This window comes from Sminthopsis crassicaudata, chromosome 6 (genome assembly GCF_048593235.1).
Source record: "Sminthopsis crassicaudata isolate SCR6 chromosome 6, ASM4859323v1, whole genome shotgun sequence".
NCBI classification, from domain to species: domain Eukaryota; kingdom Metazoa; phylum Chordata; class Mammalia; order Dasyuromorphia; family Dasyuridae; genus Sminthopsis; species Sminthopsis crassicaudata.
The window spans coordinates 17,031,426-17,047,051 of NC_133622.1; the positions used below are offsets into that span (position 1 = coordinate 17,031,426).

The 15,626-nt window shown below is 40.6% G+C and overlaps 1 long non-coding RNA gene across 1 annotated transcript in view; it reads left to right on the forward strand.

Annotated features, from left to right (window-relative positions):
• The window catches only part of LOC141545633 (uncharacterized), a 37,415-nt gene extending 27,195 nt beyond the window's left edge, over window positions 1–10,220 (forward strand). The window contains exons 2-6 of the long non-coding RNA XR_012483094.1: window positions 5,588–5,781; window positions 6,336–6,777; window positions 8,583–8,697; window positions 8,790–8,954; window positions 9,461–10,220. This is a non-coding gene — a long non-coding RNA (uncharacterized LOC141545633). The remainder of the gene's footprint in view (window positions 1–5,587; window positions 5,782–6,335; window positions 6,778–8,582; window positions 8,698–8,789; window positions 8,955–9,460) is intronic.
• Window positions 10,221–15,626: the final 5,406 nt, after the last annotated feature.

A 15,626-nucleotide genomic window follows, 5' to 3' on the forward strand; every position in this document is an offset into this window, starting at 1 on the left:
AAAACTACTGCAGGGTGTTGTTCGGTTTCCTTTTCCAGCTCAATTTACCCATGAGGAAACTGAGGCAAACAGCAGTAAGAGACTTGCCCAAGGTCACAAAATTGGTGGTTGGAACTACATTTGAATTCAGGAAGTTGCCTTCCCGACTCCAGGCCTAGCATTCAATCCACTGTGGCACCTCCCTACCTCCTTTTTTAATCACTAGATTTCTTTTTTTTTTTCCCCTGAGGCAATTGGAGTTTTCACTAATAAGTTTTCACTAATCACTAAATTTCAGCTTTTGATTCTTTAGGTCTTGAGATTAAAGCAGCACAGGCTATTTATTAGACATCCAAATATTTCTCTCTGCTGTCTATTGAGTGGGCAGAGTGTGCCCACAGCCCAGATCCCCAGGGATTTCACAAGGTTATCCTGAGGGGGGATCAGGGCTTGTGGGGAAGGGATGGTTGGCTATTTGCTCTCCCTGGAAGGAGGGTTTTTTCCTGAATGGAAGAATGGCAGCTAGGAGGCTCAGTGGATCCAGCACCAGCTCTGAAATCAAGAGGAACTTTAGAATTAGGTGGGAGGGAATCAGAGGGAAGAAAGGTATGTACTTGGCAAAATGAATGGAAAGAGTGGTTTCCCCTATAATGAGGCAAACTGAAGACTTCTGAGCTGCCACAATAACGCAGGGGTTCCCCCATTCTTCCTGGTCTTCTTACCTTTGCTCCTGTGTCTGGATACCTGGCTTGGAATTCCATAGTTACTGCAGTTTCCTCATGGCCCTCTTGGCCCCTGAGGGGGATTTTACTTGTCTTTTCCTGATCTTCATCCACTTCTGGACATTTTCTGCTTCTTCTGCAGCATCTGGTTAGCCCGCAGCGGCAGCAGCTGCACGTCAGGAGGGACACCAGCCCATCCCAGGGCTTAAGGGAGCGCATCCACAAGGGCAAGAAGTCCCAGGTTTGCAGCGTGTCAGGGAGAACTTGAGGGCAGCGGGCTTGGAGGACACAAATCACCAGGATCATCAGCAACAGAAATAGGATGGATGCCCCTACACCCACCAGCACAGTCGAGCCTGCCAGGGAAAGCCCAAGCACTGTCACTGGGGCTAGGAAAAAGCAGATGATCAGGTAGAAGACGGCGAACCAACGGTAGGTAGCCGTGATATTCCCCAGGCCCCTGGCAAGACGGATCGGCAGGCGCATGAACGGGACTGGGTACCACAGAAGAACTCCAGACAAGTTGAAGAAGAAATGGCACAGGGCAATCTGAAATCAAACAGAGTAAACATGATGAGATCTCATGGAGACACAGTGGGAGAAAATCAGGGATAGGGACGGGAAATAAGGAAGCAAGTGCTGGGGAGAAGGGATGGGAAAGATCAGAGGAACCACTGTGGGCTCCTCAATTTAAGAGCAGGAAAGCATCAGGCAGCTGGGCCAGTCTGTTTAGTTTTGTAAGAATAGAGCTGGCTGGTAGGGGGCTGTGACCCAAACAGGATCGGACCCAAAGCCAGGGAGACTTGGGGTGGAAGCCTCTCTCAGCCTCACTTTGCCTATCTGAAATCAGCAATGGAGCCTTCATTCCCTGGGTTACTGTGGACGTCCAATGAGATCATTGGATCAGCAGAAGCTGGGAGAGGTGCATTTTTCTGTTGAGGGAATGGTTACGTTGCTTAATGCCTAGATGACACAATAAAGGAAAAAAAAACCTTGTTATTGAAAATGGTATTTTGGAAAATTCGATTTTACTGCACATGGCCTACTAGCCAATGAATCCCCACTTTCCCCGTCTTCTCTACTCCACCTTCCCCATAATGCATAGAAAAGTCCTTCGGTCTCTGTGCTTGGTCCATAGACCATGGAGCATCTAAAGTCCCGACTCTGGGTTACTTCTGAAGGTCAGCCGAGCTGCGCTCAGCCTGAGCACTGTTACCCTGGAATGGGGCCCTGAGCATCACTTGCTTTAGCTCTGTTTTTGAGAAGCATTCTGCTCCACAGAGTCTGAGGTAGAACTTATGCAGGGTGACTAGAGCTTTGGTATAGAGCACTAAATTTATAGAAATCCAGCAGCACTTGCAGTCCCTCAACATCTAAGGGAAAAAACCACTCCTCCACCCATTTCCTTTGAATAATTTTCTGATACTTACCACATATATTGCTGTTTTACACCAAGTCTTTATCAGGCTCTTGTTTTTTGCTGCCTCACTTCCTGTAGCAATTTCATTTATCACTTTTTTATCTAGCTGGAAAAGCAAGACATGAGAAAAAGACTTAGCCTGTGTGTCACCTATAATTTGTTACTCTTCTAGGGGCTCCAGTGCACAGAAGAGAAAACCAGGATGTGTGTAAAAGGGAGACACAGATTGGTCTCATTCCCTGAGGACCTCACTTCTACATGGGACTGTCTCATCTTAGCTTGACCCGCATCAGGCCAGATAGCCCCCTTTTGCCCTATTCTAGGGGGCCCAGTACCATCAGCTCCTTGAAGCCTTGAAGGGGCTCACATTTGGTCATCATATCTCCCAGTGCCTGGTTCACAATAGGGGATTAATAAATGCTTTTTGGTCATGAGGCATCCCTTGGGAAAGAGCTCCACTTTGGCCAGAAGAATAGCAAAGCATAGGAAGAATCAAAATGGTTTTCCCGGAGACAGGCACATCACAGTGAATGAAAGGGTAAAAGGTAACACAGCGGCCAACAAAACAGTGATCGGGCCCCAAATGGCAGAATGGGGGTGCTGAAGAACACAACTGCCAATGTGGAGGGCCAAGCAAGCCCTTTAGCTCCACTCCCTCAAATAAAATGGGGGAGTCAGAGCAAGGAAAGGAATGTCTAACTAGCACTACAGATTGGGGGAAGAGACTTAGAGCTCTGCTTTCACAGGAACCTAGTCCACCACTGGCACCATTTCATACTCATATTAAAGTCAGAGGGAGTCTTGATGCTCACCCGGATAATGAGTTTGGTGAAGGGATCTGTGATGACTTTCAGGAGGTCAGGGGCATTTTCCCCGCTTTTGATATTAAAGGTTTTCACGATGGCATCGGTGAGATAGTAGAGGTAGCCAGTGATCACCTCCATGGGCAGCAGCACCAGCATTGACAACCAGTTAAAGAAATTTTGGACAGTCACTCCAGCAAAAGCGCTAAAGGAGGGAGAAAACGCAAAAAAGGAATACAAAAGCTTGTTGTTGTTGTTTTTTTTTTAGTCAAAATTCATAGCAAAATTTCAGTAGAATGTAAGTTCATTGAATGAAGGCTTTTATATTTATTTATTTTTTTTTCTTTCATTTCATTTTACTTTCATTTGCTTTCATTTTTCATTTTACTTTCATTTACCCAGTGTCTAATAGAGGTCTTCTTACATAGATGATTCTTACTAACTCTTTGCTGAATAAATGAAAGGTAATGTGCATAAAACTATGAGAACTTCTTCATTTCTTTCTTGGGGCCAGTGCTAAATAAAAAGAGATTTAATTCTTTCTTTATTCATTCAACTAATATTTGTCAAGCACCTACCAAGTGCTAACCTACTGTGAGCCCTGCAAGTAACTGAGGCATCAGAGAAAGCAGGGTTACATCACTACTAGAATCATAGAATTTCAGAGCTGGGGGAAACATTATAAGTCATCTAGTCCCTGTAAGAATCCCCTTTTTAAAAATATGAACCTTGCCCAAAGGGCTATAAAATCATGTATATCCTTTAACCGACCAATACCACTAATAGGCATGAATCCTAATTGAAATTTTATAAGAAAGAAAAGGAACCTATAGGTCCTACAAAAATATTTTCAGCAGCTTGTAAAGGGCAGCAACTTTGGAGAAATATTCTTAAGGCTCAGTAGGATGGATTTAATCCTACAACAAAGGGTCAACTTCTAGAACTATACTAAGTACATGTAAACTAGGTACCCATTGTCTTCTCAATTCCACTGAGTTAACACCTTTTTTTTGTAGTATACTTTGGGCTCTCATTTTGGGGGTTCTCACCTTCTTGAGAAGTCAGGGAGGGCATGCCTATCTATGTTCAAAAACAAAAGAATGGGGGTAATGTAGAGAGCCAGAACTTTAGAGAAGTATAATTAAATAAGGTGTAAACTCAGTGGAATTGTTAAGATAAAGATATTTAACTCAGTGGAATTGATAAGAAAAAGATATTTACTTTACCTGCAGTTAGTATAGTTCTACAAGTTGACACTTTGCTGTAGGATTAAATCAGTCCTACTGGTCCTTAAATATATGACTCCAAAGTTCCTTCCCTTTACACCAGCTCTCTTCTCAGAACAAAAAACTGGAAACTGAGGGGATGCCCATCAATTGGGAAATGGATGAATAAATTATGTCATGTGATTCTGATAGAATATCATTGTTCTATGAAAAATGATGAGCAGGATGTTTTCAGAAAAACCTGGAAAATTGTACACAAATGCAAGCAAAGTGAAATACACTGAAGTGATAGCAAACTTCTAGGATGATCAGATGGGAATAAATTTGGGATTTTGTAACAATCAAATGAGATGTTTGTAAAGTTTTTAACACAGTATGTAGAACATAGTAAATGCTGTATACCTGTGAGCTATAACTGTTCTCCAAAGTCACAGAGAAAGATAGGACCAAGTGCTACAATTTTAGATCCAGTGTTTAATCTACTATTCCATAGGGAGCCCCCAAGTTCATAGTTCCTGCCCACTTTTTGCCCACTTTTACTCTGCCAAAAATATTGTTGTTTGTACAGTCATGCCCAACTCTTTATAACTTCATCTGGGGTTTTCTTTGTAAAGATCCTAGAGTGGTTTGCATCTCCTCTTCCAGCTCATTTTATAGTTAAAGAACTGAGGAAATCAGGATCCCAAACTATTATGTGTCTGAGGTTAGATTTGAAAGTCTTCCTCTTTCCAAGTATAGCATTATAAGCAGTGTAGCACCTATATTTTCCTAATAATAGTATTTGTCGTTTGTTAGAAATTCATGCCTGGGGGAGGTAGTGATGGATGTAGGGGACAGAGAGAGACAGAGAAAGACAGAAAGACAGAGACACACACAGAGAGAAAGACAGATACAGAGGAAGCTCAGGGAAAGTTTCAAGTAAAAGGCTATTTTTTGAGCTGACCTTTGAAGGACTTTAGTGATTATGTACAAGAATAGAAAATAGCAAACCCATAGTCCTTAGTTAACTTAGTTAACAAACAGTGCTGAAAGAATGATAACTGATGGGTAAATGGGGAAAAATGGTTTCCCATCTGAAAAGGATGATGTTTAAAGGGAAAGTTGTTGGTTGATTAATTGGGTGACACTTCACCTCACATACTCCTCCTTCCTCCCCCTCAGATTCTCTCTGAAATTCTTATTGAAGTGTTAAGAAAAGTAATAGATAAATACTAAAAGTGCAGTGTTCCAATAGAACAATAATGGGACTCAATGAAATTCTCTCCTCAATCTCAAAGTATGATCTACAATTTGCTGGATAGATTCTCTTCACTAATTAAGCCAATGTCTCCACTGTGCATTTGAATGTTGCAGTTCACATTTCCTAGTCTGGAGGAATAATGTGGAAAGACAGTAGGTGCAGATCAGGCCCAGTGAGGGCTTTTTGGTTTATCACAGGGGATTCCCTCCAGAACTGGAAGATGATAGATTGGTCCTGCAACTCCTTGAGGACAAGGGAAGCCTCTACTGACCAGGACAGTTTGGTCCTTTCTGACTGGTGGCTTGAAGTGAAAGAGGAATTGGCCTAGAAGTCACAGATAGTGCCAGCAGTGCCAGCAGCAGCTCTGAGCTGCAAAGCTGTTGGGTAGGGAGTAAGTACATATAATAGAAGTGCCATGGAGGCTGGGAAGATACTTCTGTTGCAACTCTTGATTCCCTCTCCAGCCCCCTTCTCCCCCATAGTAGTTTATTTTTCCCAATAACATGTAAACATTATTTCAGCATTTACTTCCATAAGATTTTGAGCTACACTTTTTCTCCTTGCCCCTCTCCTAGATGACAAGCAATGTGATAGAGTTTGCTATCTAGGTGCAGCATGTCTTTTCCTAGTCTGTTTTTGTTTGGGTTGTTTGGAAGGCTGTTTTGGGACTAGACCTGTGTACTCGTCAATAAAGGGAATGGAGGATGAAGGACTTGCCCACCAAGGCTAGTGGACACCTCTTCAACTTGGATAGTTAGACAATGGTGTGGGGCACTAGGAAGTTCAGTGATCTGCCTTGAGTGAAAAAGATACTAAAGTGAAGGGTGAACCAAGTGATCAGCCCAAAGTCTTGAAATTCTTGATTGAACCCCAATAAAGACCAATGGATGCTCATTACACATAAACCTTTTAATGCACTGGACCCCCTGCTCTGCTTCTCTCTAGTTTGCATTTCTTTCTGCAAAATAAATGAGAACCTGAGGAAAACGTTCATTTGGAAATGCACTGATGGTGGGTGGGAGGTTCTAGGAGGTGAGAACACGAGCTGAGGTGGAAAACAGAGTCGGCTTTTGTCAGAGGGCCCCAATCAGCCAGCCTTCCCACCCACGCCTTCTCAAATCGTGCTATAAAAAGCGGTCCTCCAGGTGGATGAAGCCATAGCAGAAGACCAAGCTCCTTTGGCGTCTCCTTCCCTTCTTCTGAAGGAACGTTCCTGGGCCTCCGGGGAAACTCGTACCGAGGTCTCCACAACTCTCAGTGGGCTGAATCGGGCTCCTGGCTCCTCTGGCCGGGCTAAGGATTGGAAAGAGAAGGGACCCTGCTTGAGTCTCAGCGCACGTTGCGGCCGCTTTCAGCACCTTGGACAGAGATCCCCCTTTGACCACAGGTAAGCTTAGCCGGAGTTTGACGCTCCTTCCGCTGCCCCTAGGCAGCCTGGGCTGTCCCTGCCGGCGTTTGGCAGGGACAAAAGAAAGCACTGCTTCCTCCTGGAGACCTGCGGTGCGGGACAAAGCTTTTCCTTTCTCTAACAGTCATCCAAAGTTTCTCTCTACTTTTTTTCTTCTCCATAAAGTTCTACTTCTTTCAGGCCGAGGAGGTACGGGGTATCCTCCAACATTTCTGGGGAGCACAAAGGGAGGTTTAAAAATTTTAGCTCAGTCGTTTTCTGTCTGATCTGAGCGTTTTTTCACCCATTTGTGTGTTTTGTGGTACAACTACTGCAGGGTGGTGTTCGGTTTCCTTTTCCGGCTCAATTTACCGATGAGGAAACTGAGGCAAACAGCAGTAAGTGACTTGCCCAAAGTCACAAAGTTGGTGGTTGGAACTACATTTGAATTCAGGAAGTTGCCTTCCTGACTCCAGGCCTAGCATTCAATCCACTGTGGCACCTCCCTACCTCCTTTTTTAATCACTAGATTTCTTTTTTTCCCCCTGAGGCAATTGTGGTTTTCACTAATCAGTTTTCACTAATCACTAAATTTCAGCTTTTGATTCTTTAGGTCTTGAGATTAAAGAAGCACAGGCTATTTATTAGACATCCAAATATTTCTCTCTGCTGTCTATTGAGTGGGCAGAGTGTGCCCACAGCCCAGATCCCCAGGGATTTCACAAGGTTATCCTGAGGGGGGATCAGGGTTTGTGGGGAAGGGATGGTTGGCTATTTGCTCTCCCTGGAAGGAGGGTTTTTTTCTGAATGGAAGAATGGCAGCTAGGAGGCTCAGTGGATCCAGCACCAGCTCTGAAATCAAAAGGATCTGAGTTCAAGTTTGACCTCAGACACTTAACACTTCCTACCTGTGTGACCCTGGGCAAGTCTTTTAGTCCCAATTGCCTCAGCAGGAAAAAAAATGGAGTCATAGAGCTATCACTTTTCAGTAGCTGTGGGGCAATGATGTGGGCCAATTATCAGGCTTATGGGCAGTTTTTACAGGGGAATAGGCACATGGGAAGGATTGATCCCCTTGGATGTTAGAAGGGTGCAGAAGCTGCAACCTTCAGGAGGTGAGGGGAATAGGTTAATTATAATAGAGAAAGTGATCCAAAATATTAATGCAGTGTTGATGACAAGGATGGCCAGAGCGAGTAGAAGTTAGGAGTCAGAATGGGACTAGCTGTGACGGCAGAAGATCTACTATTTTCCATCTGGAAGACATTGGGACTCCTTGAGCAGCCTCAGTTCCCTCATCTGTAACATGGAATTTGAATGTGACACCTATAATTTAGATATTAATGAGGAAGAGTAGAGAAATCCAGGAGGGCAATGACTAACAGCAGGATTAGTGATTTATTATGAAGGGGCAGCTAGGTGGCACAGTGGATAGAGCACCAGCCTTGAATTCCGGAGGACCTGAGTTCAAATATGGTCTCAGACACTTAACACTTCCTAGCTGTGTGACCCTGGGCAAGTCACTTAACCCCAGCCTCAAAAAAAAAGTGTTTTATTATGAAGTTGAGGCAGGAGGAGAGAAAGAATGAATGCAGGGAGAAGGGATATGATTTAATAGCACAGCCGAATATATGGATGAAATTTATAAAATGGCCCCATGAGTTCACCCTTTGTTTATTTGTTTGTTTTTAATGAGTTTTAGAACATCTTATATTTTTGTTTTTTGTGTGCTATTGTTGTGTGACTAATTGTCCTGATGCAAAATCCAGTTGGTGCATATTTTGTTTTAAATTTTATTAATTCAGACCATGGCAACTCCACCTCTATCTCAATTGGAAAACTCCCACTCTGATGCTAAGAAGAGCACTGAAAATCCACTGTATCTGGAGAAGATAAAGGAAGAAAAAGGAAGCCCTAGCAGTGAGTACTGTTCTCTCATGACATTGCCATCTTCCACTCCTCCCCTGGGGAAATAGACCTTATTCCTGATGGGTTTTTACTTTCTTTGGCAGATAATGCCCATTCTCCTATAAGTAAGATAGAAGTTTTGTCATCTTTTTGTGAAATGTCATTGATGGAAGAGCCAAAGATTAAAGACCTAGTGATGGAAGAGCCAGTGGTGGAGCAAAACGTACAGGATATTCCTGCCTTTAGGGACTCAGGGATCAAGTGGCCAGGTAACATCAGCTCCCCTTCTGTTATTTTTCAGTTCTCTTTACTGAGAGCCTAGAATGCTTTACCCTTTTCTGTAGTGACTCTTTTTATCGATAAGGAAATGAGCTAAGAAAGAATTGACTTGCCCAGGGTCATACTCTTAGTAAACATGTGAGATTTGATTTTAATTCAGGAAGATGAGGCAGGTAGCATTGTTCGGCTATAGAGAAGAACTGGGGCAGGACTAACAGCAGCTAAGAGCTGAACTTCCTAAGGGTGGCTAGCATCATGGGGAACATTTTGGGGCCAAAAACTTTTTTAGAAAAGGAAAACCCCAGCCTGCCTTTTCCTGGCCAGAAAGAGATGGGAAACGATTCCCGAAAATGCCAGTGTGTGTGTACCTGCACAAGAGCAAGCTATACATACGTGAATACAATAAACAAAGCAATATTTGTATAGCCCTTAGCAAGGGGCTGGCACATAGTAGGTGTGGAATAAAAGCTTATTCACTTGTTCTTTGTTTTTGCAGAAAGATACACCACAGGGAAAATAATTGCTGTCTTCAGAGGGGTTGGAAAAGGCATCCTCAGCTGCTGGTCATGCTGCAAGCTGAACAGATGCTGCAAGAGACACAAGAAATGTCCAGAAATGGAGAAAGATCAGGAAAAGTCATGTAAAATCCCCCTCAGGGGCCATGAGGGACATGAGGAAACTGCAGAAACAACTATGGAATTCCAAGCCAGGTATCCAGACACAGAAGGAAAGCTCAGAAGACCAGGAAGGATGGGAGAACCCTTGCGTTATTCTGGCAGCTCAGAAGTCTCCAGTTTGCCTCTTTATAAGAGAGAAGACTTTTTATATTCATTTTGCCAAATACATACTCTTTTCTGAATCTCTGATTCCCTCCCACCTGATTCCAGCTCACTCCTCTTTCCCAACAATTTCCAATTTCCAAAGAGTGTGAAGGAAAGGGGCACCTGGACTGAGGAAGAACAAGCCTTCCTCAAATCCCATGTCACCTATTTGAGGTCATAGGGAGCCTTAGCCTGATCTTGCACTTTAAATAACTCTTCCAAAACACATGTATAGTCAGGAAATTGTATAGGTTTTCATTGGAGAGTAAATAATTTTATGATTCTGATTTTATATGGCTACCTTTGGAAAGAAATATTTAATTAATAAATATCTTTATCTAAATCTATCGTTAATATAAACAAAAACATCTGTATTATATATGTAAATTTTGTCATGTTTACAATAATTTTAATAATAAATTTTTCAGCAATCACTGTCATTCTTTTTGCTTAGTAGAATGTGTACATAGGAAAAGTTCCTAGCCAACTCCTTTTTACTATTTTTTCTTTATTGTTTACACGTACCATACTTCCAAATACATTTCCATATTTGTAACTCTGTACAATAAAAATCAGACATCGAAAAAACATGAAGAAGAAAAGGCAAAGGGACAAACAAAAATGTGAAAATACTATGCTTCAATCCACATTCGGTGTCCATGGTTGTTTCTCTGGATATGGATAATTTATTTAACCCATTTTTAAGTCCTTCATGTAATTGAAATATTTTGAATAAATAAGTTTTTCTAGAAATAATTTTTAAGGATAGTAGAAAAGCCTGTGTTGTAGGATAGAGTAAAATGTGTTCTTTTTTATCATCTTTATTGATAAACTATATAGTATATATTCTAAATATGCATTTCGAGATTCTGGGTTACAAAAATAATGTATGTTATGAAAACTTATTACGCCAAATGAAACTTCAGAAAACTTTAAAACTAAATTTCAAAAAACACAATATCTGATGGTCAAGAGAAGATAAACCATGACTTTATATGCAAATTATTCAAGCATTAAGAAAATAGCTGCTTCAATATTGCACTGTGTGTATATTCTTAAACAATTGATAAACATATATGGAATCTTTTATAGGACAGACCACCAATGAAAAAGTATTATAAACAACTTTACTAATAAAGTTTGAAGAAAACTCCCAATGTAATTGTGGGGTAAACAAGAGAAAACACCTATTTTGTTACTGTGACTTTGTCAGTTGTATCTCAACTCTCCATGACTCTATTTGGGATTTTCTTGGCAGAGATTGTCCATAAGCATACTATAAATACAGAAATTTAGTGCCTCTTGGCTCTCCTTTACACTTTCTATGTCTTTTTTTCCATTTGGATTGGTCATGTGATCTGTGTACTTGGTGTGCTTTGACATATTTTCAGAAAGACAGATTGTTCTTGAACTAATTCAAAAGACTGAATCGCAGAGGTTATTTGACTATTTTTTTCTTTTAGAGTTCCACGATCAGATATCCCTGAAGGAATGTAATTTTTGACATGAGTCGTCTTAAATGTAGTTTTAAAGGTGCACAGACATTGATATTTAGAGGAAATAGGAAGTTCTCTTCCTCAATATGAAAAATAATATAATGTGATTAAGGAAGAAGCGAATAAGACATTTTTAGTTCCAAAAAGGAGTTGAAATGAGAATTTTCAAGCTCGTCTCAGGAGGAAGAACACTCCTAGATGGTTAGAGGGAGGAGGAACTCTAGCTGTATTTGTTGGTTGACACGTGTAATCCTTGCTCCTAGGGAGCTGAGGCTGGTGGATTCTTGGAGCCCTGAAGTTCTAAGATGTTACAAAGTTAATGAGCCCATCAGGTGTCTCCACTAAGTCTGGCATCAATAGGATGAGCCTCCACACACGTGGGAAACCACCAGGCTGCCCAGGGAGGGCCAACAGGCTCAGGTGAAGAGTGAGTGGTTGTTACACTTCCAATGTGAGTGAGATAGGATAACTCACTGGTGTGGAGGAAGGAAGACAGGAAAGAAAATAAAGAAGGAAGGAACTTCAGAGATGATATAGTATCTTCCTTTTTTTTTTTTTTCACTTACTATTTTGATCAGGACTTATCCTTTACAATAGATGAACAGGAATTCAAACATTTAGTTAACAGATAGCCAAACCTGGAGTAATTATACTCTGACATATCATTACTTTTAAAAGTTTGTTTTTAATACACATTGTTTAATGAATTATGTTGAGAGAAAGAATAAGGAAAAAAAAGGGGAAAAAAAGGAGAGATAGAGAGAGAAGGAGGGAAGGGGCTTTACAGAAGATCCTGTTTACTCCTAAAAGAAAAAGAAAAAAGAGAGAGATGGAAAGAAGGAAGGAAAGAAAAAAAAGGAAGGAAGGAACTTCATAGATTTTGTCCAGTCCTCTGATTTTATAAATGAAAAACTGCACCACAGATGAAAAAACTGCATGAGCTCCCATGGTATGTAGCAGAGCTAATATCCGAATTGTGTTCTTTTGCCTTCTAGACTAGTGTCTTTCTCCAAAAATACCTTACCTAGAATTGTGATTCTTTTTTGTTTGTTTGTTTTAGATATTTGGGGGGCAATAGGGGTCAAGTGACTTGCCCTTGGCTTCCTTAGCATGGCCCCTGTCCTACTGCTTGGACAACTACTTGGTTTCCTCTTCTCTCTCCTTTTTCCTCTAGCATTCTAGGAATTATCTGAGATAAGATTTGAACTCATGTCCTCTTGACTGTACTTTGTCACCTTGCTTCCCCTTGAATCAGCCATTCTTAATCATTTTGTGTTTTATGGACCTTTGGGGCAATGTATGGATTCTTTTCCGAAGAATATTTGAAAATATATAAAATAGAACCAATAGAATTACAAGAAAAATCAATTACATTAAAAGGCACTGACCCAATAATTTATTATATTTTAAAAATTCACAGACCCAGAATAAGAACTGCTGGAGGAAAATTAGTGGTGAAATGTGGCTACTTTAAGTGAAGGAATAGAAAAGCTTGTTTTTTTAAAAGTCAAAATTCATAGCAGAATTTCAGTAGAATGGAAACTCATTGAGTGAAGGCCTTTTTACTTTTATTTCATTTTACTTTCATTTACTTTCATTTGTCATTTTACTTTCATTTTCCCAGTGTCTGATAGAGGGTTTTGCACTTATGTTTAAGTAACTCTTTGTTGAATTGAAATCAGTTAAAGGTAACAAGTATAAAACTATGAGAACATTTTCATTTCTTTCTTGGGGCCAGTGCTAAGTGTAAAGAGATTTAATTCTTTCTTTATTCATTCAACTATATTTGTCAAGCACCTACCAAGTGCTAAGCTACTGTGAGCCCTGCAAGTAACTGAGGCATCAGAGAAAGCAGGGTTACATCACTACTAGAATCATAGAATTTCAGAGCTGGGAGAAACATTATAAATCATCTTGTCCCTGTAAGAATCTTTTTTTTTTTTTTAAATACGAACCTTGCCCAACGGGCTATAAAATCATTTATATCCTTTAATCTAGCAATACCACTAGTAGACATGAATCCTGAATAAAATTTTTTAAGAAAGAAAAGGAACCTATAGGTCCTACAAAATATTTTCAGCAGCTTGTAAAGAGCAGCAATTTTGGAGAAATATACTTAAGGCTCAGTAGGATCGATTTTATCCTACAATAAAATGGCAACTTGTAGAACTATACTAAGTACATGTAAACTAGGTAACCATTGTCTTCTCAATTCCACTGAGTTAACACCTTTTTTTGTGCTCTCATTTTGGGGCTTCCCACCCCCCTGAGAAGGCAGGGAGGTCATGCCTACCTATGTTCGAAAACAAGGGAATGTGGGTGATGTAGTGAGCCAGAACTTTAGAGAAATATATTCAAAATAAGGTTTAACACCTCAGTGGAATTGATAAGATAAAGGTTATTTACTTTACCTGCACTTAGTATAGTTGTACAAGTTGACACTTAACACTAGAATTAAATCACTCATACTGAGCCTTAATTATATGTCCCCAAAGTTCCTGCTCTTTACAGCAGCTCTCTTCTCAGAACAAAAAACTGGAAATTGAGGGGATGCCCATCAATTGGGGAATGGATGAATAAATTGTGTCATGTGATTCTGATAGAATATTATTGCTCTATGAAAAATGATGAGCAGGATGTTTTCAGAAAAACCTGGAAAGTTGTACACAAATTCAAGCAACGTGAAATACACTTAAGTAATAACAAACTTCTAGGATGATCAGATGGGAATGACTTTGGGATTTTGTAACAATCAAATTAGATGTTTGTAAAGTTTTTAAAACAGTGCCTAGAACATAGTAAATGTTGTATACCTGTGAGCTATAACTGTTCTCCAAAGTCACAGAGAAAGTTAGGATCAAGTGCTCTAACTTTAGATCTAGAGTTTATTCTACTATTCCACAGGGAGCCCCCAAGTTCATAGTTCCTGCCCACTTTTTGCCCAGTTTTACTCTGCCAATGATATTGTTGTTTTCCAGTCATGCCCAACTCTTTATCACTGCATCTGGGGTTTTCTTGGTAAAGATCCTAGAGTGGTTTGCATCTCCTCTTCCAGCTCATTTTATAGTTAAGGAACTGAGGAAATCAGGGTCCCAAACTATTATGTGTCTGAGATTAGATTTGAAAGCCTTCCTCATTCCAAGTGCAGCATTATATGCAGTGCAGCACCTAGATTTTCCTAATAATAGTATTTGTCCTTTGTTAGAGATTCATGTCTGGGGCAGCGAGAGATGGAGGGAGGGGACAGAGAGAGACAGAGAAAGACAGACAGACAGAGAGACACACACAGAGAGAAAGACAGAGACAGAGAAAGTTCAGGGAAAGTTTCAAGTAAAAGGCTATTTTTGAGCTGACCTTTGAAGAACTATAGTGATTATGTGAAAGAATAGAAAATAGCACATCCATAGTCCTTAGTTAATTTAGTTAACACACAGTGCTGAAAGAATGATAACTGATGGGTAAATGGGGAAAAATGGTTTCCCATCTGAAAAGGATGTTGTTTAAAGGGAAAGTTGTTGATTGATTAATTGGGTGACACTTCACCTCACATAGTCATCCTTCCTCCCCCTCAAATTCTCTTTGAAATTGTTATTGAAGGGTTAAGACAAGTACTAGATAAACAAATACACAATAATAGGACTCAATCAAGTTCTCTTCTCAATATCAAAGTATGATCTACGATTTCCTGGATAGATTGTCTTCACTAATTGAGCCAAGGTCACCACTGTGCATTTGAATGTTGGAGGTCCCATTTCCTAGTCTGGAGGAATAATGTGGAAAGACAGTAGGTGCAGATCAGGCCAAGTGAGGGTTTTGTGATTTATCACTGGGGATTCTTCCAGAATTGGAAGATGATAGATTGGTCCTGCAACTCCTTGAGGAGAAGGGAAGCCTCTACTGACCAGGACAGTTTGGTCCTCTCTGAAGCTGTTGGGTAGGGAATAAGTACATATGATAGAAGTCCCATGGAAGCTAAGAAGATACTTCTGTTGCAACTCTTGATTCCCTCTCCAATATTTATTTTTTCCAATGACATGTACAGATAATTTTCGACATTCACTTCTTTAAGATTTTGAGCTACACTTTTCTCCCTCCAGCTCTCCTAGATGACAAGCAATGTGATAGAGTTTGCTATCTAGGTGCAGCATTTCTTTTCCGAGTCTGGTTTTGTTTGGGTTGTTTGAAAGGCTGTTTTGGGACTAGACCTGTGAACTCATCAATAAAGGGAATAGAGGATGAAGGACTTGCCCACCAAGGCTAGTTGACACCACTTCAACTTGGATAGTTAGACAATGGTCTGGGCCACTAGGAAGTTCAGTGATGTGCCTTGAGTGAAAAAGATAGT